Source organism: Medicago sativa, chromosome 6 (assembly GCF_051527215.1).
Source record: "Medicago sativa cultivar Bolivia chromosome 6, Bolivia_mono, whole genome shotgun sequence".
Classification (NCBI taxonomy): Eukaryota; Viridiplantae; Streptophyta; class Magnoliopsida; order Fabales; family Fabaceae; genus Medicago; species Medicago sativa.
In genome coordinates, this window is record NC_140754.1 from 88,763,243 (window position 1) to 88,787,352 (window position 24,110).

Here is a 24,110-nt window from a genome sequence, read left to right on the forward strand (position 1 = left end):
TAAAAAAAAGGGGGAAAAATACAAGAGGAGGGACTAAGCCAAAACCCTCGAAGAAAAAACAAAAAAGCGAAAAAACAGAAAAGAAGAGCAAAAAAAAAAAGACAACCGCCTACGGAAATCTAAAATATGATGTCGAATCCAGAATATAGCAGATTACAATATGATATCGAAAAAAAAAATATCCAATATGATATCGAAGTCTATCTTTGATTCGTTAGTGTGTCACGGTACTGTTCAAGTCCAGAATATAGCAGATTGGAAATCCATAATATCAAGGTCTATCTTAGATAAGCTAGTATGTGTGTGCGTGAGTGATCATGTATGTGTATATGTATGTGTCTCTGTGTGTTACATGAAAAAAATAAGGATCTTCTAAACAATACACCACTAATACTAATGTAAATTAGGGGACTTAAAACCTATTTAAGCTAAATACATACAAATGCATTTAACTTAGGTCACCTTCCAGATGACAGATTATGGAAATGTCATAATTTATATCATGATCAAAACTAGGTTTACTTTCAATTATGACATACCAGAGGATCTTCTAATTAGGTTATAATTGATCCACAAGAATTTCATCTTGTCTAATACCTGGATTCATCCACAAGAGTTTCTAACTTAACCAACTGAATTGTGGTACATCAGACATTATCTTACTAACTCAATTAATATTTAAGCTTGTTTATAGATTCTTTCAATTTGAGCCAAACACTCAACAATACATATATGCTACCTAATTACAATATCACACCTAAATCTCAGAATTAGCAAACCTTGAGAAAACTCAGTTATTAGGGGGGGAAAACAAATTCCTCCTTATACATGTTGAGGAATCCTACCCTATGGAGGTGAAGGACAGCTACCCTATACTATGAACGATCCTTCTTAGATATGTTGAGAAATCTTAACTTCAACACAGTTGAATTTTACAAACAATAAGTAAAAAGATAGAGTTAGATTAAGCATGACAGAATCCTGGAATGAGGCTTATTAGCTTATCAAGTTCCCAGGATATCAAACTGAAATCCATAAACCAAGATTCATATCATCAATCGACCGTTTATAACTTGTCTTGAAACTAACTATGATATGCGCAATTGACAAGCCAATTAGCATACAAGGTAAAAACCTAATAACAATTGCCATAAACCTCTAGGGTGAAATCTGAGAATAAAAAAGAAAATAATTAACCATTTATTCCTCCAATAGGAAGATGGCTTTCCTTGTAAATGACTACCTGACAAAAATGCCTACTGCCTTTGATACCAAGCTCCTCCATCTTCTGAGTTCTCAGGTTAAGCCAAACCAGTTCGTCATCATCTCTTCTGAAGAATAAATCACCATTATTTCCCACTCCAATAGGATGATCAACGCCAGGAAAAGGCCCAAGAATGAAGAGTTTAGTCCAAGACTCCTTCACACCAAGTTCACCCAAAATTGATATGTGAAAAGCAGCCGATTTGTCATAATATGAGATCAAAGCAATGTTGTCATTTAACACCGTCAAGTGTCTCATCTTCCATCTAATCTCACATCCAGAATCTAAATTATCAATCAAAGCTAAGGGTATGAGTGTTTTACAAAACACCTCCTTGCTTAAGTCAAAGGACACCAAATATGCGTCATTATCATAATCATCGGCATCCCACCAATGACACACTCCATTCAAATACACATAGACACCTACATTAATCCTCATACCACAAGGCATATCCAAATCAAGTTTCCTCCAAGAGTTGCTTCTTAGGCTGTATATCTCCCACACATCGTCACGTGACACGCTAGTTTGCAAACTTAATGCATCACGTTTAAAGTGACCATCACTTTCAATTTCATAGTCAGATAGATGTAAATAATAATGTACATGTCGAATGACCTTATAGTCATATCTCTAACATTGTCATAACCAAATCCATGAAGCATATATCGAGCAAACTCATAACGTACCCTGGGCTCTAACTCAGCAGGGCTTTTAGGAAGGACCTTAAATTCGTCGATAGTTGGATTCCATAATACAACATCTGTCCAACTACGGTAAAGACAAACAATTCCGTTAATAACGGAACCTAATATAAAACCAGAGTTTTTACGCTCTTTAAAAGGAGGTGGCGAACCTAACTTGACTTTATTCTCAAACCTCTCACCAGAAAGCAAATACAACACTCGAAGATCATCAAATGGACGTTGCAGATCTAGAGTCTGTTGTAGGAGGAGACATGAACCATCGTCCTCGTAAGCATCAGATATGAAACTATTGCGATACATGTTCATGAAAATAGGGTTTTCAAATAAGCATGACCATGATTTACTTGCGGATCTAAATCTCTTCAAAGATTTTAGAGGCAATTTCGAGAGAATGGAAAGTCCAATATCATTATGAATATGATTGCTAACCTTTTCAGTTGAAAGAGAATCCATCGATTTCATCATCGTAGCGAGCAATAACCTCTGATGCGAAGAACACTGTCAAACTCCACGGTAGCGTTGGAGTAACATGCAATTAGGGTTTTCAAATGATTTCTCGTTTTCTATTTACGCTATCAGCTTATATAGAAAAACGAAATTAATTTTTACTCCAAATCTATTTTTTTTACTCCAAATCTAATCTATATGAGGCGGTTATTTACTACGTACTGATATTTTATATTTTGATTAGTTATCTATTTTATTTTAACACCCGAAAAAAAAAGATTAGATTAGATTTTTGTATAAACAATAAAAAATTATTAAAAAGAAAAAACAATTGTAAACAAAAAAAAAAAAAGTTTAACTAACAGAGTCAATGTTATTAGACTGAGTATTTTCATCTGAATTATAACATTAATTTTTTGGTAATCGGGTTGTGTGTGAGTATCAGATAGTGCTTGTCACCATCTTTTATTTCCTTTTTATTTTCAAACACACCAATATATGGATTGATGGTAACCTTTAACAACCGTGCTTTCCTCTTTACTCTGTGTTTATAGATTGAAAATATGAATGTCATTTATATTTATTTTTTCTCACAAGACATTGTGATTTGTTGTTTTCTTTATCTTTAGCCATATGCCTTTGTCTTTCACTCTGTTGTAAATCTAATTATTTTACATTTCTTATGTGTTACAAAATGAGCTTGAAGATGAATTGGGAACATTGAATTCACTTGCATTTCTTATGTGTTACTTGATGCCACTGTGTTTTCTATTATGTTACTTTATCAGATTTTATGATTAATTATTTCCTTTTAATGTTACTTCTTATTCTCATCTTTTATATCTAATCCTAGCAAACATTCTTACCCTAATTCTCAACCCCTAAACCTACTTTTTTGGCTCCAATCTATCCCGGCCGTTAGATCGTTGTAATTAAGGGGGTTAGCATATCAGCCGTTGATCAATTCTCACTCCTTGAAACACAACACACGCGTTTCTTCTTTCTCAAAACAAGCTTGCGTTTCTTCTTCTTCCTCTTATCATCATCACCACCACCAACCCTCTCCCCCATCCATCGGCGGCGACCAAGCATCTCACATCACACTCCACCCATCGGCCGCAGCCATCTCTGATTCCAACAACACTTTTGCACACTACCATTCACCGAAAACCACTCCGCCTCAGCCATCTCTGTTCCTCCTTCTTTTGCGTTGGTTTGTCGTGTATCTCTCCTTTCACCAGGTTCTCTGGATTCGTCATCGGAACGCCTTCGTCCTCTATCGCACATCCGTGTTTGATTAAGGATTGTTTGGGCTCTATGTTTTTGTGTGGGTTGCTATTGTGGTTGTTTAACATTGTTTTGACGGAGAAAGCATAGATATTCCAATACACCTATCTCTCTCTCACTCGCTCTCTCCCTCTGTCAACGAAGCATACATACATGAAGAAAGTTTCAATTTCTTCCGGGTCTTTTCCACTCTCACTGTCGTCTTTCTCCTTTCATCTCTCTCGGTTCCGGCACGACCCTTGCCGTCGTTGACTCCCCCGCCACTGTTTACGACATCGTATCGTCACAACAAACACATATCATCATTTTCTATTGCCACGGTGAGTTGTCTCTCCCTATATCTGTGAAAGCATTGATTGAAGCTTAGGTCAGATCCTTTGATGTGGCAGCTGGCAACACAGTGAAGCGGGTGCGAATGAGGAGTGATAGTTTAGTCCATTTCTTTGAATGCAAAATCTGATGGATGGGAGAACGGTGATTGTTCGATGTAGAAGCCCAATTGTTGGACGTGGGTTACGATTACGAATATAGTGTTCATTGAGTTCTTAAAGGATTTACATGTAAGAAATTGTTTTTAACCCCCTTTTTAAATATGTGATTTAAGAATATTGTTTGAATTTGAATATGACGTCTCTAATTAGGGAATGAAGATGCTACTGTATATAATTGATCCTAAATCAACATCTATGATGATATTGTTCATGTAACTTTTTCTAACTTTGTTATTCCATTATATATTTGGTTTGTTTGGATGTGAATTGATATTTACACAGATTTTACAATTATGTATTATAATGTTAATAAATTGATTGATACTTTATAGTCATGTGTAATTTTTATTTTCAAACACACCAATATATGGATTGATGGTAACCTTTAACAACCGTGCTTTCCTCTTTACTCTTTGTGTTTATAGATTGAAAATATGAATGTCATTTATATTTATTTTTTCTCACAAGACATTGTGATTTGTTGTTTTCTTTATCTTTAGCCATATGCCTTTGTCTTTCACTCTGTTGTAAATCTAATTATTTTACATTTCTTATGTGTTACAAAATGAGCTTGAAGATGAATTGGGAACATTGAATTCACTTGCATTTCTTATGTGTTACTTGATGCCACTGTGTTTTCTATTATGTTACTTTATCAGATTTTATGATTAATTATTTCCTTTTAATGTTACTTCTTATTCTCATCTTTTATATCTAATCCTAGCAAACATTCTTACCCTAATTCTCAACCCCTAAACCTACTTTTTTGGCTCCAATCTATCCCGGCCGTTAGATCGTTGTAATTAAGGGGGTTAGCATATCAGCCGTTGATCAATTCTCACTCCTTGAAACACAACACACGCGTTTCTTCTTTCTCAAAACAAGCTTGCGTTTCTTCTTCTTCCTCTTATCATCATCACCACCGCCAACCCTCTCCCCCATCCATCGGCGGCGACCAAGCATCTCACATCACACTCCACCCATCGGCCGCAGCCATCTCTGATTCCAACAACACTTTTGCACACTACCATTTTAAAGCAAACATGATGATCATTTAAGATTCTAATTCTTCTGTTAATTTTCTTAAAAATTAAAATAAAGTTGGAAACTTGGGATGCTTAGGCTGAGAGAAATTGTTTTTCTTGGTTCATGTAAATATTTCTTATTAGTTTTAGTTGTCTTCCTTTGAATCCTCTCTAAACTTTGCCTTCTTTTTCTTCTGTGTGCTTCATATCTGCAAATACTCAATCTCCATATTGTCTATTCTTTGTTTCTTCTTCATAACTATGTAAACTTATTTAAAGGTAATAGTTTTTGAATCTTTGTTATAGATGGTCTCATTGTTCTTGAAGCAATTATTGATGTTGGTAAACTCTTCTGACTTGGCCTCTTTTATACGTAACTAATGATTATCATAAACTACTATGGTGAACATGGACTAATGATTTAGAATGCATTAAGTTTATGTATTCTTATTCTGTAATGCGAAAAAAAAACCTGAATGCTAGCTTATTTTCTAATAATTCATAATGCATTAAGTTTATGCAGGTTTATGTTAAGTAGTATTGACTACCCCATTGCACACCCTAGCTCTTGACAGCAAGGTATATCTTGCTTTTTCTCTCAACATCCACTTGGCTTTCTTTCCTTTAATATATGAATATGACCAGATAAGTTCCATTTTGTTTATAAAATATGAGCTCTATAAAATATGATGAGTTTTGTTTATAGGTTATCCAGATTGTTTTTTGTAGTGTAGATACTGTCTTCCCTAACTTGCATCCATAGAATATCAACAAAACCAACATGGCAGTTGTTATACCCTAATTTTGGACATAAAAATACTTGTTCAAAATTTTCTTTCATCTTTGATATATGTCTATTACTTTTGAAGAATTGTCAATTTGCTATTGATTCACACTGACATTTTACTCTGCTTTATCTCTCAATTTAGCTTTAAAAAACCTTTTCAACTATGGCTTTGTACATGTTTCTTGCATTCCAAGTCATTTGAATTTGTCTCTGATCAATTGCATCTTTCTCTGCATCTTATTTCAATGTTGTTTGCAAAATTCATGAAAAAGGGTATTTTAGTCATTTCCCGCATCCAAACTCATTTTAGTCCTTTAAAAATTGTTTGAGTCTTTTCAATTGGTTCGAATAAGTCTTTATTTCAATTCTATGTCAAAATCCATTTCAAAAATTGCATTTGAAGTCATTTTGAGTCAGTTTAGCCCTAGGGGCATTTTAGTCTTTTCATGTGTTAAAAACTCTGTTTAATTTCTAAAAATTGTCTCTGAGTCTTTTCAATTGGTTTGAATAAACTCTTGCTTTAATTTCATGATAAAATCCATTTTAAAATTGCATCTGAGTCATTTTGAGTCGTTTTGGTCCCCAAGGGCATTTTGGTCATTTCACACGAAATTTCGACAGAGAGAGGTTACTTTAAAGTACCTCATTTAAGTAATTGGTTCGTTTTAGTCCGTTTTGTTATTTTTAATCGTTTCACTTTACGTTATTTTCCGTTTGCCCATTTTAATTCAATTTTATTTTTAATTTTTTATTTTAGTCCTAAAATTTCTAATAATTGCATTTTTAGTCCTTGTTGTCATTTTTCTTTTTAGTCCTTCAATTTTTAATAATTGCAGATTGGTCCAGAAGTTTGTTACAAGCTTGTGTCCACGTGGCAGTGTCTTATTGGTCCAGAGTGCACAAGTGGCAGCCTATAAAAGGCCACCTCATCAGTCAGAGTCATCAGATCCATTGATTCAACGCCACATCAACAACATTTCAGAAACAAAAATCAATCTCTCTCTCTCTTCCCAAACCGATCAAAACCCAGAAATTGGTGAAGAACATGATGAACATTCATCAAAATCATCATCACATTCATCTCCAGAAAACACAATAACCGAATCAATCAAGAAGCATTCAACAAAATTGAATCAAATCCAGTAAAGATTCGAAACAGCTTCATCAAGATCAAATCAATTTCATCAACGCCGAATCCACAAACATCCAACAACGACGAAGCAAAATCCAATTCGAGCCATTCGAAAACCCTAGGGTTTCGAATTAAACAACGAATCAAGGATCAGCAACGAAAAGAACCTCAAACCTGCAAAGATTGAAGTGGTTAGGGTTTGAATGTTTCCAGAAAATCAAAGGACGAAGAAGAATCGCGTGGATCTCATCAGAAGTTCATCATCACAAGCTATTCGGTATCGTTTCTCTCTTTCTCAACTTGATTCATGTACGTTCTTGGTTTGTTACTATGATGTTGCATCGTTTAAATACTTCGAAGAACCGAATCCATGCACCTTAGATCTAGTAAAAACGAAGAGGTTCTTGAACGTTTGAACATCAGGAACGAGAACGGGAGAGGGAGACGATCTGTTTTATGTGTTTAGATTCAAAAATGGCGTCAGATCGCCGGTGAAGATGAAGATTCTGATGAATCTTCATCTTCCTCAGCCTTCGACCACCGTCCTCCGCCCCTTTCTCATTTCCCGACCAGGCTTTTGTGTGTAGAGAGAAGAGAGAGCGTTACAAGGTTAGAGAGAGAAAGAACACTAGTAAATGAAGAAAAACCGGCTCCCAGCATATATATAAGGTGTGAACCGGACCGGTTCGCATAAACCAGTCTGGTTCACCCAGGTTCAACGTTCCCTGTAGTATAGACCGTTAGATCCAGGCCTGATCCATTTGGATCAATCTAACGGCCCCTGTAGCGTCCTGTGTACCCAAATCCATCTCAATCTTTGGGCCTGGGTTTGGTCTTGCTAGGTATTTCGGTTTCACCTCAATTTCTTGCTATTTTACTACTGTGCTTTAAATTTTTACACCCCTGGCTCACTTGAAAATTTTAATAAGCTTCCTAAAATTTTCCTAGTTGTTTTCTTGTATTTTTTGTAATTCCTGATCTGTTTTACATAATAAATCTTGATTAAAAATGTGTGCGGAATTTTTCTTGTTAGTTGTTTACTATTTTTTGATAAAATTTGTGAAATTTTGCATGTTCTTGAACTAAAAGGTCCCTTAAAAATTCTAAAAATTTCCATGTATGCTTCTTGTTATTGTTGTGATGTTTCTATGCATTTTGTTTACTGAAAATTTGGTAAAAAAAAATACTATCACATTTTCTTGCATTATTTCTTGACTTTATGTGAAAAAACCCTTTGAAAAATTGCTCAATTTCGTTCTATGTTCTTGATATTTGTTTGATATACATGTCATATGATTCTATGAAGCTTTGACTACTGTTTGTATATGCTTTTGCTGCATGTGTGTGAACTTTGGTTAATTGCTTGGTTTGCAAGTTATGTTTGTGAATAAATAATGCATATGTGTCCAAATTCACTTTAAAAATGTCAAGTTCATCATGTTGTCTTGATTCTCATTCTAAGATTTGAATTTATGCCTTTAAAAATATGGTGAATTATGAGAATCATAGGCCATGTGATCCTTGTTTTTTTGAAGTGGAGTTTTTAGCTATATTTTGCATTATCTTGTGTTAATTTCCATGCTTTTGTTATAGTGTTTCTCTTGCTTTACTTTTACCATATTATACCTTATGCTACTAACAATTTCATTGTGTTCCATTCATTTCATAAACATTTCATCCTCCCTCTCACATTCTTAGCCCTTATTTTCTTGCATTTTACAATTCATGCAATACTTAGAATGTAAAGACCTAGGAAGTTTGTATTTTACTTCATTCAATTTTAAATTCTTGCAAGACCATAGAATGTAAACTAGGCCAATGATGTAAAGGACAATGGACTCTAATGATGTACACCGACACAAGCACCGACACATGCACACACCACACTTTAGATGTATGCTTAGGTTATGCATGTTTAGATGTATGTTTAGGATTGCATGTTTAGATGAATGCTTAGGATTTACACTTAGAAAAATCAATTTTCCAAAAATTTGAACAACATCACTCAAATCATTTTCACAATAAACCTTGGGATCAAAATCCCATTGTATTTTTTCTTTTATTTTCTTAATCAAATTTCAATGAAAATTAATCATACTTGACCTTTTCAAAATAACTAATCAAACCTCACTTTTTCTTAAAATCTCATGCCTTTAAGGCCTCTCAATCTCCATTCTTCAAAGTTCCAATTTTCAAACTTAAAATCAACCAACAAAAACAAAAACATTTTTTGGAAGAGAACTACGGTGGATTTGATCCCTTAAAAGGGTACGTAGGCAAGGAATCAAAATTCCTTCAATTCAAATAAAATAAAAATTCAAACACTTTCTTCTCCCTCCAATTCTTCACTTAGTAAACCCTTAGGTGTAAATATCACTTTCAAATAGCATTTAAAAATAAAGCGCGCACGTAGAAAGTAAAAACGGTTCCTATAGGATACTATAGTCGTTATGGGTGCCTAACACCTTCCCGTAGCGAAAACAACTCCCGGACCTCGATTCTCAAGGGTTTTTCTTATTTTTCCCTTCCCAAGAAAAAATGAGATATCAAAGGTTCAAAAGGTTCAAACGTAATCAATGTTTGACACCCGAAAAACCAAGATAAAACAGCTGGCGACTTCACTGGGGAGTTTCGAGAGTTACGCCTAGTTTTTATTTTCCACGCTTGCGCTTTGTTTTTACTTGTTTCTTTTACTTGCTTTCTTATGTGAATAAATGTTTAAATTTTTGCAAACGTGTGGGGGTGAGAATATCAAAGCCCTGCACCCGGGCTGAGTGAACTTAGGATTTAGGAGGGATATAATCGAGAATTCAATCTGGGGGTTGCCTCGTGCATTGGATTATGCGATCAATCCCACATAGCTGAGGCATTTTGGGGGTGATGTTGTCGGCGCATGTTTGTCGCGTTTAGGCACTTTACTTCCAATTGTTCTATGACGCTATGGACCGTAGATAACCGAACCCATCCATGGCCATTTTCTAGGATGTAGTGCGGAGGCTAAACCGAGTGTTGTCTCGAGTTTTAGTCGTCACGCGACACTACACTCAAGTTAAACCTTCTTACGAATAATCATGGAGCGAGTGTTTGTCTCGTGCCACCATGGTGTTCGCCGGAGAGGTTGCGACTTGGGAACTTTTTAGAACCCGGTTACTATTTCCTAAAGCCCTAGTTTCATCGGACACCGTGTCCACCCATGACTCCATGACTTTGAATCTTATCCCTCCATGTTTTCTCCGTACTTGAATGTGATCATGCATACATGCATACATGCATAAACTTTTTTTTTTCATGCATTTATCGAAGGGCTTAGACAAATTGAATTTGTAAACATTGTAGGAATGGGGAAGACTAAGTCATACAAGTTCATGGAAGTGGATTTGGCTAGTTTGAGAGATTTGTCACTCAAGGTTAAGGATCCAAATGGTTTCCGACACCGTTATGGGGATCTACTTACTATTCTCCGGACTAATGTGGATGAGAAGCTTGTGCACACTCTAGTGCAATTCTATGATCGGGATTGTCGGTGCTTCACTTTTCCTGACTTTCAGTTGGTGCCTACTCTAGAGGCTTATGCTTCCTTGACAGGTTTACCTATAGCCAAGGGCATACCTTTCGCAGGACTTGAGAATCCCCCTACTCCATTGGTTATTGCTAAAGATCTCTATCTCAAGACCACTGATGTTTCCAAAAATCTTGTCACTAAGGATCGCATCCGAGGGTTCACTTTGAAGTATCTACTTGAGAAAGTCAATCTCAAAACCAGTTGTCAGGACACTCTTGAGGCTATTCTTGCATTACTTATCTATGGGCTTATTCTCTTTCCACACCTTGATGACTTTGTGGACATGAATGCTATCATGATCTTCCGCTCCAAGAATCCGGTTCCTACTTTACTAGCTGACACATACCATGCTATTCATGATCGATCCGGCAAGGGTCGTGGATACATCTTTTGCTGCATACCTCTCTTATATAGGTGGTTTATTTCGCACCTTCCAAAGTCCTTCCATGATAATCCGGAGAATTGGTCTATTTCACAAAGGATCATGACTCTCACTCCTAATGAAGTGGTTTGGCTTACCCCCGCTGCTAGAGTCAAAGAGATTATCTTCGGTGGTGGAAAGTTTCTTAATGTACCTCTTCTTGGTACCCGGGGTGGAATCAACTACAATCCGAAACTCTTTTTCTATTCCTAATAATGTTTACAAATTTCTAACTTGTCTAAAACCCTTCGATAACATAAAAAAGAGTCTTTTGCATATGCATTAATACATTTCATGCATCATATGCATTCATCGGTCACAAAAAACTTTCCTCGTGCTCATTGCCTCCTGGTTTTTCCGCCGCAGTCTGAAAGGTGGCTCGTGTTCGTAAGGTTTACCAACCAGATCGAATTCATCAGACAAGATTGCATAAGAGAAGAAACATGGCTAGTGTTGAAGAAGAAAATGCTCAGCTCCGTGCCGAACTGGCTGCTATGAAAGAAGACCTGTCTAAGGCACATGACCACTCTGATGGCTGCACAAGAATAGCCAGCCGTATCTGTCCCGGTTATTACTGAAGCGATTCCATCTATCCCAGGGTCTACAGTGGCTTCTGATCCTCAGTTTACTATGCCCAATGGGCGCCCTTATGGACTCCCACCTTTCTATGCTCCTAATGCTGCAGCCGGCGCTTCTGGTGTTGCCAATCAGAGACCTATTCCTACAACAACTCATACTCATGCAAATACTTCTATGCCTCAAGTGACAACTATTGTTACCGACCCTGTTGCGCACACTGTGCGACCGGCTTGAGTAAAGATAATATCCATACCTTTGAGGAACTTGCTGCTGCTTTTGAAAGTCATTATGAGTTCAATAACCCGCTTGAAGCCGAATAGGGACTCTCTTAAGTCTTTGTCTCAGAAATCAGATGAAACTTTCCGTTAATATGCTCAGAGATGGAGAGGGGCAGCTGCCCGTGTGACACCTCGGCTTGATGAGGAGGAACTGACATAGACGTTCCTGAAAACTTTAAAGAAAGAGTACATGGAAAGAATGATAGTCTCTGCACCAAATAACTTCTCCGACATGGTTACTATGGGAACTCGTCTAGAGGAGGCTGTCAGAGAAGGCATCATTGTTCTTGAGAAGGGTGAATCTTCAGCCAGTGCACCGAAGAAGTACGGTAACGGCCATCATAAGAAAAAGGAATCCGAGGTAGGGATGTTATCTGGAAAACAGTCTGCAGCTGCTGCTGTTCCTAATGCCGCTCAGTTACCTTTACCCTATCAATACATGCAGTACTCTCAACATCCCTTCTTCGCACCATTCTACCAGCAATATCCTCTGCCACCGGGCCAATCACCAGCACCCGTTAATGCCGTTGCTCAACAGGTACAACAACAGCCTCCTGCTCCACAGCAGCAACAACAGGGACCCCGACCCAGGACTTATTTTCCACCGATACCAATGCGGTATGCTGATCTGCTCCCAACTCTGCTTGCTAAGGGACATTGTGTCACTAGACCAGGCAAGCCTCCGCCTACGCCACTGCCTCCCAGGTTCCGACAGGATCTTACATGTGAATTCCATCAGGGCGCTCAAGGTCATGATGTTGAAGGATGCTATGCCCTGAAATATGTTGTGAAGGATTTGATAGACAGAGGATGGTTGGCTTTTGAAAACAGTGTCCCGCACGTCCTTGACAACCCACTTCCGGATCATGGGGCCGTTAACATGATTGAAGCTTTTGAAAGAATCTGTGACTTTGATGAAGATGGAATGCCAAGAATGACCCCCACTTTAGATGTCCGTAATGTTGTCACTCCTTTTGTGCTACTACATGTCAAGCCTTGCCAAGCTTCCTTGTTTAATCATGATCATGCTTCCTGTTCAGAGGGCCTCGGCTTCACCCCGACCTCAAGTGTTTCAATAGGAACTTTCTACAGTGCTGGGTTCATCAATGCTATCGCTGGAGATGCTGCTGAAAGTAGTTGTGCACCTTTGTTTGTCACACCAGGAGACACTGTGAGAAATTGGGAGGCTGTTGATGTTCCTTTAGTCATGCATGCTTCCATGTAATGTGTCTTGTTGCTCATGTTTTTCTTTGTTTACAAAATAACAAGCCTTTCGCTCTGCCCAAGGCGAAAGTGATGTCTTTGTAAGGGCATGTTTGTTTTGGCATTGCCGTTATCAATAAAAGTTGTCGTCTTTCCCGCGACTCTTTGTTTTTTACTTTTTTAGTGCCTTTTTCTTGGAAATAATGGTAATGCCAGAAAAAACCAAAACATCTGTATTTTCTTATTAATTTCAAAAATCTGCATGAAAAACTTTTTTTTTCTAAAATCATCCCAATCATATTATGCAGATTGAACCATAATAAACCCGTTGAACACAGTGACCCTATGGTTCCTCCAAATTTTGAATTCCTGGTATATGAAGCTGAAGATGAGGATGGTGATGAAGAGATACCGCATGAGATCACTCGACTGCTTGAGCAAGAAAGAAAAGCCATTCAGCCTCACCAGGAAGAGATTGAGCTTATCAACCTGGGTACTGAAGAGAACAAGCGAGAGATCAAGATTGGTGCTGCACTTGAGCCAGAGCTAAAAAAGAAGATTACTCAGCTTCTCCGTGATTATCCAGATATCTTTGCATGGTCCTACGAAGATATGCCGGGTCTAGACCCCAAGATTGTGGAACATCGGATACCGACAAGACCTGAATGCCCGTGTTTACCCAGATGCGAACATCCGATGTTTACCCAGCACTGACACGCCTGGCAACGGCAACTTGTATCAAAATTTTCCGAGGTTCCTTCTTCTACAAGTTTTGAATGTGTGATGTGTGATGTCTTGCCCTCAGCCATGGTGCTGATACGTCTCTTGACGACGGTCTCTCCAAAGAGGATTCCCATGTGAATATGTTTCAGCACGAACCACTACGTGCCCATTCTTCCAATGTTTTGTCTATCTCTGTGAAGCTTCTCTGCCAAATTACAAACCCCCAATCATGCATTTTCAAGCATTCATACATGCATAATCATGCATTTTATGTGCCCATGCATTTAATAATCTTGTTATACCATACATACATTTTACATTTCCAAATTCAACTTCCAACTCAATTCAATTTCAAATTTCAATTCCCAATTTCAATTCAATCTCAGTTTCACTTCAAATCAATCTCAAATCCCAATTCAATTTAATTTCAAATTCTCAGTTCAGTCCATTTTCAATTCTCAATCCAATTCAATTCTCAATCTCAATTCGAAGCAATCTCCAATTTCAGTTTGATTCAACCTCAATGTCAATTCATTTCAAATCTCAAATTCGATGCAATCTCAACCCTCAAACCTCAATTTCAATTCATGTCAAATCTCAAATTCGATGCAATCTCAACTCTCAAATCTCAATTCGAAGCAATTTCAATTTCAATTCAATCTCAAATTTCAAATCAATTCAATTTCAACTCTCAAACTCAATTTCAGATTCAATTCAATCTCAATCCGAAGCAATCTAAATTTCAATTTAGTTCAATTTCAATTCAATCCAATCTCAATCTCAATTCAACTCTCAATCTTAATTTCATTTTCAACTCAATCTCCAATTTCAAGTCAATCTCCAATTTCAATCCAATCTCAATTTCAGTTCAATTCCAATTTCCAATTCAATTCAAATCAATTTCAACTATCAAATTCAATGTCTATGTCTATGTCTCTGATTATTCTCAACTCTCAATGCCACTTTCAATGTCAACTTTCAGTTCAATTCAAATCAATGTCAATTCACTCTCAATTTGCTTTTGGGCCAACAAAAATGGTCATGTCTATCTTCAAATCAAGTCAATGTCAATTTACCCTCAATTGGTATCTTGTTAAATCAAACTTCCAATTTGTATCTTGTTATTGGCCAAGTGGCTAGTTCGATCCAAAGAACAGCTTGTACCTGCTTATATGCCTATATTCTCGGACAAACGACAAGTTCGATCCAAAGAACAGTTTGTACCCAACTTATGCTTTGTTATCAGTCAAACGACAAGTTCGATCCAAAGAACAGCTTGTACCTACCCTTTGTCTATATCTCCGATCAAGCGGCAAGTTCGATCCAAAGAACAGCTTGTATCTGCCTGTATGGCTATGTTTTCAATCAAGTGGCAAGTTCGATCCAAAGAACAGCTTGTACCTATCTCTTGTTTGTATCTCTTGGTCAAGTGGCAAGTTCGATCCAAAGAACAGCTTGTATCCATCTCTTGTTTGTATCTCTTGGTCAAATGGCAGGTTCGATCCAAAGAGCAGCTTGTACCTCTCTTTTATCCCCTGGTTTGTCTGCCCTGTCAATGTCTACCTAGATCCCCAGTGATATGACATGCTCTGTAGACTCCAGTTGTTTGTCTTGCATTCATAATCAAAATGTTGTATGGCATTCATGTTTTTCGAAAATGTGAGAGCGTATTTTTATGTCCAAAAACAGTGCAAATGTTAATATTTAAGTATCTTCGTCCCGTCAAATCAAAGACTTCGTCTCTTGACTCTCCAGACAAAGAAACTTAAATAGGGGCAGCTGTTATACCCTAATTTTGGACATAAAAATACTTGTTCAAAATTTTCTTTCATCTTTGATATATGTCTATTACTTTTGAAGAATTGTCAATTTGCTATTGATTCACACTGACATTTTACTCTGCTTTATCTCTCAATTTAGCTTTAAAAAACCTTTTCAACTATGGCTTTTTACATGTTTCTTGAATTCCAAGTCATTTGAATTTGTCTCTGATCAATTGCATCTTTCTCTGCATCTTATTTCAATGTTGTTTACAAAATTCATGAAAAAGGGTATTTTAGTCATTTCCCGCATCCAAACTCATTTTAGTCCTTTAAAAATTGTTTGAGTCTTTTCAATTGGTTCGAATAAGTCTTTATTTCAATTCTATGTCAAAATCCATTTCAAAAATTGCATTTGAAGTCATTTTGAGTCAGTTTAGCCCTAGGGGCATTTTAGTCTTTTCATGTGTTAAAAACTCTGTTTAATTTCTAAAAATTGTCTCTGAGTCTTTTCAATTGGTTTGAATAAACTCTTGCTTTAATTTCATGATAAAATCCATTTTAAAATTGCATCTGAGTCATTTTGAGTCGTTTTGGTCCCCAAGGGCATTTTGGTCATTTCACACGAAATTTCGACAGAGAGAGGTTACTTTAAAGTACCTCATTTAAGTAATTGGTTCGTTTTTGTCGGTTTTGTTATTTTTAATCGTTTCACTTTACGTTATTTTCCGTTTGCCCATTTTAATTCAATTTTATTTTTAATTTTTTATTTTAGTCCTAAAATTTCTAATAATTGCATTTTTAGTCCTTGTTGTCATTTTTCTTTTTAGTCCTTCAATTTTTAATAATTGCAGATTGGTCCAGAAGTTTGTTACAAGCTTGTGTCCACGTGGCAGTGTCTTATTGGTCCAGAGTGCACAAGTGGCAGCCTATAAAAGGCCACCTCATCAATCAGAGTCATCAGATCCATTGATTCAACGCCACATCAACAACATTTCAGAAACAGAAATCAATCTCTCTCTCTCTTCCCAAACCGATCAAAACCCAGAAATTGGTGAAGAACATGATGAACATTCATCAAAATCATCATCACATTCATCTCCAGAAAACACAATAACCGAATCAATCAAGAAGCATTCAACAAAATTGAATCAAATCCAGTAAAGATTCGAAACAGCTTCATCAAGATCAAGTCAATTTCATCAACGCCGAATCCACAAACATCCAACAACGACGAAGCAAAATCCAATTCGAGCCATTCGAAAACCCTAGGGTTTCGAATTAAACAACGAATCAAGGATCAGCAACGAAAAGAACCTCAAACCTGCAAAGATTGAAGTGGTTAGGGTTTGAATGTTTCCAGAAAATCAAAGGACGAAGAAGAATCGCGTGGATCTCATCAGAAGTTCATCATCACAAGCTATTCGGTATCGTTTCTCTCTTTCTCAACTTGATTCATGTACGTTTTTGGTTTGTTACTATGATGTTGCATCGTTTAAATACTTCGAAGAACCGAATCCATGCACCTTAGATCTAGTAAAAACGAAGAGGTTCTTGAACGTTTGAACATCAGGAACAAGAACGGGAGAGGGAGACGATCTGTTTTATGTGTTTAGATTCAAAAATGGCGTCAGATCGCCGGTGAAGATGAAGATTCCGATGAATCTTCATCTTCCTCAGCCTTCGACCACCGTCCTCCGCCCCTTTCTCATTTCCCGACCAGGCTTTTGTGTGTAGAGAGAAGAGAGAGCGTTACAAGGTTAGAGAGAGAAAGAACACTAGCAAATGAAGAAAAACCGGCTCCCAGCATATATATATAAGGTGTGAACCGGACCGGTTCGCATAAACCAGTATGGTTCACCCAGGTTCAACGTTCCCTGTAGTATAGACCGTTAGATCCAGGCCTGATCCATTTGAATCAATTTAACGGCCCCTGTAGCGTCCTGTGTACCCAAATCCATCTCAATCTTTGGGCCTGAGTTTGGTCTTGCTAGGTATTTCGGTTTCACCTCAATTTCTTGCTATTTTACTACTGTGCTTTAAATTTTTACACCCCTGGCTCACTTGAAAATTTTAATAAGCTTCCTAAAATTTTCCTAGTTGTTTTCTTGTATTTTTTGTAATTCCTGATCTGTTTTACATAATAAATCTTGATTAAAAATGTGTGAGGAATTTTTCTTGTTAGTTGTTTACTATTTTTTGATAAAATTTGTGAAATTTTGCATGTTCTTGAACTAAAAGGTCCCTTAAAAATTCTAAAAATTTCCATGTATGCTTCTTGTTATTGTTGTGATGTTTCTATGCATTTTGTTTACTGAAAATTTGGTAAAAAAAAAATACTATCACATTTTCTTGCATTATTTCTTGACTTTATGTGAAAAAACCCTTTGAAAAATTGCTCAATTTCGTTCTATGTTCTTGATATTTGTTTGATATACATGTCATATGATTCTATGAAGCTTTGACTACTGTTTGTATATGCTTTTGCTGCATGTGTGTGAACTTTGGTTAATTGCTTGGTTTGCAAGTTATGATTGTGAATAAATAATGCATATGTGTCCAAATTCACTTTAAAAATGTCAAGTTCATCATGTTGTCTTGATTCTCATTCTAAGATTTGAGTTTATGACTTTAAAAATATGGTGAATTATGAGAATCATAGGCCATATGATCCTTGTTTTTTTGAAGTGGAGTTTTTAGCTATATTTTGCATTATCTTGTGTTAATTTCCATGCTTTTGTTATAGTGTTTCTCTTGCTTTACTTTTACCATATTATACCTTATGCTACTAACAATTTCATTGTGTTCCATTCATTTCATAAACATTTCATCCTCCCTCTCACATTCTTAGCCCTTATTTTCTTGCATTTTACAATTCATGCAATACTTAGAATGTAAAGACCTAGGAATTTTGTATTTTACTTCATTCAATTTTAAATTCTTGCAAGACCATAGAATGTAAACTAGGCCAATGATGTAAAGGACAATGGACTCTAATGATGTACACCGACACAAGCACCGACACATGCACACACCACACTTTAGATGTATGCTTAGGTTATGCATGTTTAGATGTATGTTTAGGATTGCATGTTTAGATGAATGCTTAGGATTTACACTTAGAAAAATCAATTTTCCAAAAATTTGAACAATATCACTCAAATCATTTTCACAATAAACCTTGGGATCAAAATCCCATTGTATTTTTTCTTTTATTTTCTTAATCAAATTTCAATGAAAATTAATCATACTTGACCTTTTTCAAAATAACTAATCAAACCTCACTTTTTCTTAAAATCTCATGCCTTTAAGGCCTCTCAATCTCCATTCTTCAAAGTTCCAATTTTCAAACTTAAAATTAACCAACAAAAACAAAAACATTTTTTGGAAGAGAACTACGGTGGATTTGATCCCTTAAAAGGGTACATAGGCAAGGAATCAAAATTCCTTCAATTCAAATAAAATAAAAATTCAAACACTTTCTTCTCCCTCCAATTCTTCACTTAGTAAACCCTTAGGTGTAACATCCCGCTCGTCTGCTAATGGAAATTTTATCTGACAAACGTATCAGAGGACTAAGAGTCATAGAAAACAATTATGGTGAAGTATGTTATGTTCAATGGAGGATATTATTAAGTGATGTTAGTAAAGTATGGACTTATGTACCAGAGTCAAGCTAAACACGTTTAAGGCAAGGGCAATTGAGTAATTGCACGTGGTAAGGATATTTATTTGGTTTTCTCCCAAAATATCTCATTCCTTTCCATCTTTCCTCTCTCTAGGTTGGGGAAAAAGGAATTGCTCTTCCTTCTCTCTACTCTTCTCCATCGCCCCCTTCACTCATTCACTCCACCAATCTATTCAAAAACTTCTTCCTCCTCATGATCAAGCTTATGTATGGTACTTCCAAGATCAAGGAACAAGTATGAGCTTGTATTGGGCTTGTTCTTCCACTCTATCCTCACAAGGGAATAAATCATGAGATTAGGGTTTTGTTGAAGAAGCTTTGGGTTGGATCAAAGATGGTCAAGCAAGGATCATGACAACTTCCAGAGCAAGAAACAACAAAGGGAATGAGTAGAAGCTTGGAATCAAAGTTAGGGTTTGAACATGAGAAGCTTGAAGCTTGAGGAAAACACAAGGAACAAGCTAGGTGAGTTCCATAGATAGATTACCCACCTTTGGGATTGATTAATCTTGTAGAAAAATCATGATATATGTTAGTTTAGTTTTTATGGAACTTTAGTACCCCAAGCCAATCCTAGTTGTTTACATGTTAAAATTGCCATGGTAAATGTTTAAATAAGTCTATACAAGTTGTTGGATGTGTTTGGTGCATTATAGGGTCAAATTGGACGAATTTTGGGTCGAAAATGGCGAAAACCCGTAGCCGAAAGCACCGAAAACGCGAAAGTTCGCAGATCTGCGCCTGTACAAGGGCGCTAGGCGCCCACACACAGGGAGCCAGCACTAGGCGCCCAACTCTTGGCGCCAGGCGCCCCAGACATGACAACGTCCGCGTTGTCTTGCGCTCGGGTGCTTGGGGGCAGTCGTGTGGGGGTCCGAGGCGATCGTTTCGAAGTATTCTTTGACTGTTTTCACTCATTTCTCAACTGGAACAAACTTGGCTTTATGAAATCATAGAATTTTCTAAATGGCTTAAGACTTGGGTTTTGGCATTTTCGGTCTTTAGTAACTATTGGAAATTTGCACAACTCGTCAATTGATCCTTGCATCATTAATCATGGCAATGTTAGCATGAATTACAAGGATGGCTCAAGAGAGTTTAAGCATGATGGGGTAGTAATGAACTAAGAAAGGGAATGTATGTAGAGCCTCGGCTTAGCTAGTCGAGAACTAGTATGTTTAGCAAGAATCCCTAGAAAGATAAGACGCGAAGTGTAATCTCTTCGCACAAGAGCTAGAATGATTTAGCAAGTACGTAAGCCGTGGATTGACTAGTTAGTCTCTCCACCATGATTAGGTATGAATATGAACGAGTAAGAGTTTACCACTAATCGGTTCGATTAAGGTTCCGAGGTAAACAATCAAGTATGTACATGTTTAACTTATATGCACGACAAGACCATGACTTAATATGTGTAGGTGACATGTCTCTTGTTATCCACATCAGGGGGATACAAGGGTTTCTCGTAATGAGAACGATTTAAGCCGCAAGGGACCCGCATGTCACTGAGTAACAAGACGTAGGTGCTCGTGTCTCTTGTTATCCACGCCAGGGGGATACGGGAGGTTCTCGACCTAAGGGGAACGGTTTAAGCCGCAAGGGACCCGCACGACACCGAGGGAGTCCGATGTACGTACATCGGTCATGTATGGGATTGATTTCGGGGTTACTCCACCCGGGACTATCCGTAAAATGAATCAAGATAATGTTTGTGTGTTCAACGCTAACCTAATGAATGAACTTAGATACGTTTATGCATGATATGAATACGATTATGTTCCTCATGATTATGATTATGTTATGATATGCTAGAATGGTTCCATGCACGATTGGGTTCAAGAACAAGAGCACTAGATGCTATGAAACAAGTATAAGACATGGAATAGAGTAAGTAAAGATTATGATACCGATGACGATCTTAGGTTCCCCTAATCGTCCGGTTTAGACTCGTGTCATGATATGTTATGTTAGGCCTCGATACGTAGAGCATATTCTTGGCATTGCGGTCCTAGATTCCCCCTTGGCCGCCATGACACGTATAGGAAGTGAAGCCTATAACAAGTGAGATAAGACTATGACGGCCCTAGTATGCACGACCGTCTAAGTATACAAGTCCCCATACACGTATAATCAACCGTCAGGTTGTAATGTAGACACGTGGTGACCGTAGGTTTCCCCTTGAGGTTGCCTATAGCCTAGGATTAGGGGAACTCACTGAGACATTATGTCTCATCCCAATCCTTATTTGTTTCAGATAAGCAGGATGATTAGGTTTGTGCGGAGCCGGATGGATATTACTTCAAGGGTTCGTTCGTAAAGCTGCAGGACATTATGGACATCAAGGATGTATTTTTATGTATGGATGAGTTGTGTTGTATTATTATTTATACGAACGTAACTTGATGTAAATATTATTCATTCGAAGTTTTTAATTGTTGTATATTTTAATGTATCCAGTACTAATATTAACGCACGTGCCAGACTTTCTAGATACGTCTGGTATGGGTGTTACATTAGGTGTAAATATCACTTTCAAATAACATTTAAAAATAAAGCGCGCGCGTAGAAAGTAAAAACGGTTCCTATAGGATACTATAGTCGTTATGGGTGCCTAACACCTTCCCGTAGCGGAAACAACTCCCGGACCTCGATTCTCAAGGGTTTTTCTTATTTTTCCCTTCCCAAGAAAAAATGAGATATCAAAGGTTCAAAAGGTTCAAACGTAATCAATGTTTGACACCCGAAAAACCAAGATAAAACAGCAGTTCATGTTGATATTCACATTATCATGGTTTCCTTCATTTTATTCAATGATTTAAAACTTTTCTTAATTACTTTCAATGTAAACTGATTTTGTTTGTGACATATTTTTTTTATTCCTACCTTACAGTCACTATTAATGAAGGATTTCCTGGGTTTGGGAGGTTTTTGTTTTGGGGATTGTTTGTCACTTTCATTTGCTCATTAGCTAATTGGGTGAAATCTTTTTCTCTCAACAAACTCATGAGAACAGAGCACAACCACTCTAGATGTGGAAGACATAAGAAAAGAAAGTAAATAAAATCATCTTTGAGAATCAATTTTTCTTCTTTTTACTTTTTCCTCTTCCACATGTTTGATATGTTTGTGTGAATTTTCACTTATAATTAGTTAACTTTTCTATTCTCTTTTGATTTAGTTTATTTCATTGATATTTTGTATTTGAAGTTATTGTTTGAAGTCTAATGTTTTCACATAACATTGAACATTTATTTTGCTTTCAACTGTTAATAAAATAGTCTGAATAATTTGATATGTTCTTTAGATGAAAAGTATTGCAGGCAAGTAAGAAGTCTCACCATACTAAGATGAAATGTTTCCAACTGTTTAGTTAGATAAATATTATGTGATTGATAATCTTAGGTGTGTGTTCTTACCTGTAAATCCTTATTTATCTACCGTAGGTTCTAAAGTTTGAAAGAATAAAATATTTTATCTTATAAATATGTTTCTAATATATATTGTTATGATCTAACATCATTTTCAAAAGCAATATAAAACTTTTTCAAGTCTTTCATGGTGTTTGTTGATACTTCATTGCCTGGACTGAAACATTTTCATAAATAGCCGCATATTTTAAAGCTAGATATTTGTTAATAAGACTAAAGTGTTAGGGTGCTAATAAATAATGATTTAGTGTGCACAATGGCTCAAATCGTAGAATAACTTAGGTTAAGTAATTGCAATAAAACTTCAATTTGTTAACATTGGAGGCTCTTCTATAGAAGATACTCACATGATGGGGATCCCTTGGGTTCATTGTATTTAAATTCAACTATGGAAATAATAGAACGACAATAGCTTTTCAGGTCCAACCATTGTGTTCCATATAAGCTATTTTTTTTGTGCTACCATATAAGCTATATTAATTTAACTTTTTCTTTTCAAAGAATTAGATTAACTTAATTATTATGACAAAAGGAATGATGATTTAATTTTTCCAGGGCATCTTTCATATAATTAAGTCACTTTTATTCTATTTTTGATAGGTACTTATGCTTATTCTCTTTTCCTATTTTCAATTCTTTAATATTTTTTCCCACCTATTTTTAATTCGTCAATATTTTGTCCCTATTGCAGACGGGTAAAAATCCTCTCCATTTTGTATAATAAATGGAGTATGCAATTTGGAGAGAGATAGACACATAAAATAGATAGTGGGTCCCACTATTAAGTGGGTCCCACCATCATTAATTACTTTTTAGTTTTTCGAGATTTTTTTGTGTCTATATCTCTCCAAATGGATGAAATGGAGAGAATACCAAATGGAGAGGATCTTAACTCATTGCAGACAAAGAAGAAAGTGTCATTGTTCCTACAAAACTTAAGGTGGAGCTAATCTCAAATGAAGCTTAATGTGTGTTTTTTTTTTTTCCGATTGTGACATTGTGCATTCTAATTGTAAATGACAGTGGTGTAGTAATTTTGTATTAAAATTGTAGAAAAATAAAGATACATTGTTCAATACCAGAACAATAAATGATTGTTAAGACTAAGCAGTGTGTGCATAAGTAATATTGTATTAAAATTGTAGAAAAATATAGACACATTCTATTGCTGTCTTAATAACAAAAAAATATCAAATTGAATGAAATATAAAATTCTTTGATTCTATAGTGATTGTGTATGTTTACTATTGCTAAGCGCATTGTTAATGTATTCATAGCCATTCGCCGTTTATAAGAGATTATATTTAACTCATTCATAGTGCTTTATC

The 24,110-nt window shown here is 36.4% G+C and overlaps 1 long non-coding RNA gene and 2 pseudogenes across 1 annotated transcript; 2 read left to right on the forward strand and 1 right to left on the reverse strand.

The window, feature by feature from the left end:
- LOC146917961 (F-box/kelch-repeat protein At3g06240-like) overlaps positions 1–24,110 on the forward strand; it is a 99,107-nt pseudogene that overhangs the window by 59,702 nt on the left and 15,295 nt on the right.
- On the reverse strand, positions 847–2,424 carry LOC146917965 (F-box/kelch-repeat protein At3g06240-like; annotated as a pseudogene).
- On the forward strand, positions 5,232–24,096 carry LOC146917966 (uncharacterized). Its single transcript, XR_015015932.1, has 2 exons — positions 5,232–5,800; positions 23,685–24,096. It is a non-coding gene; the product is annotated as an uncharacterized LOC146917966 (long non-coding RNA).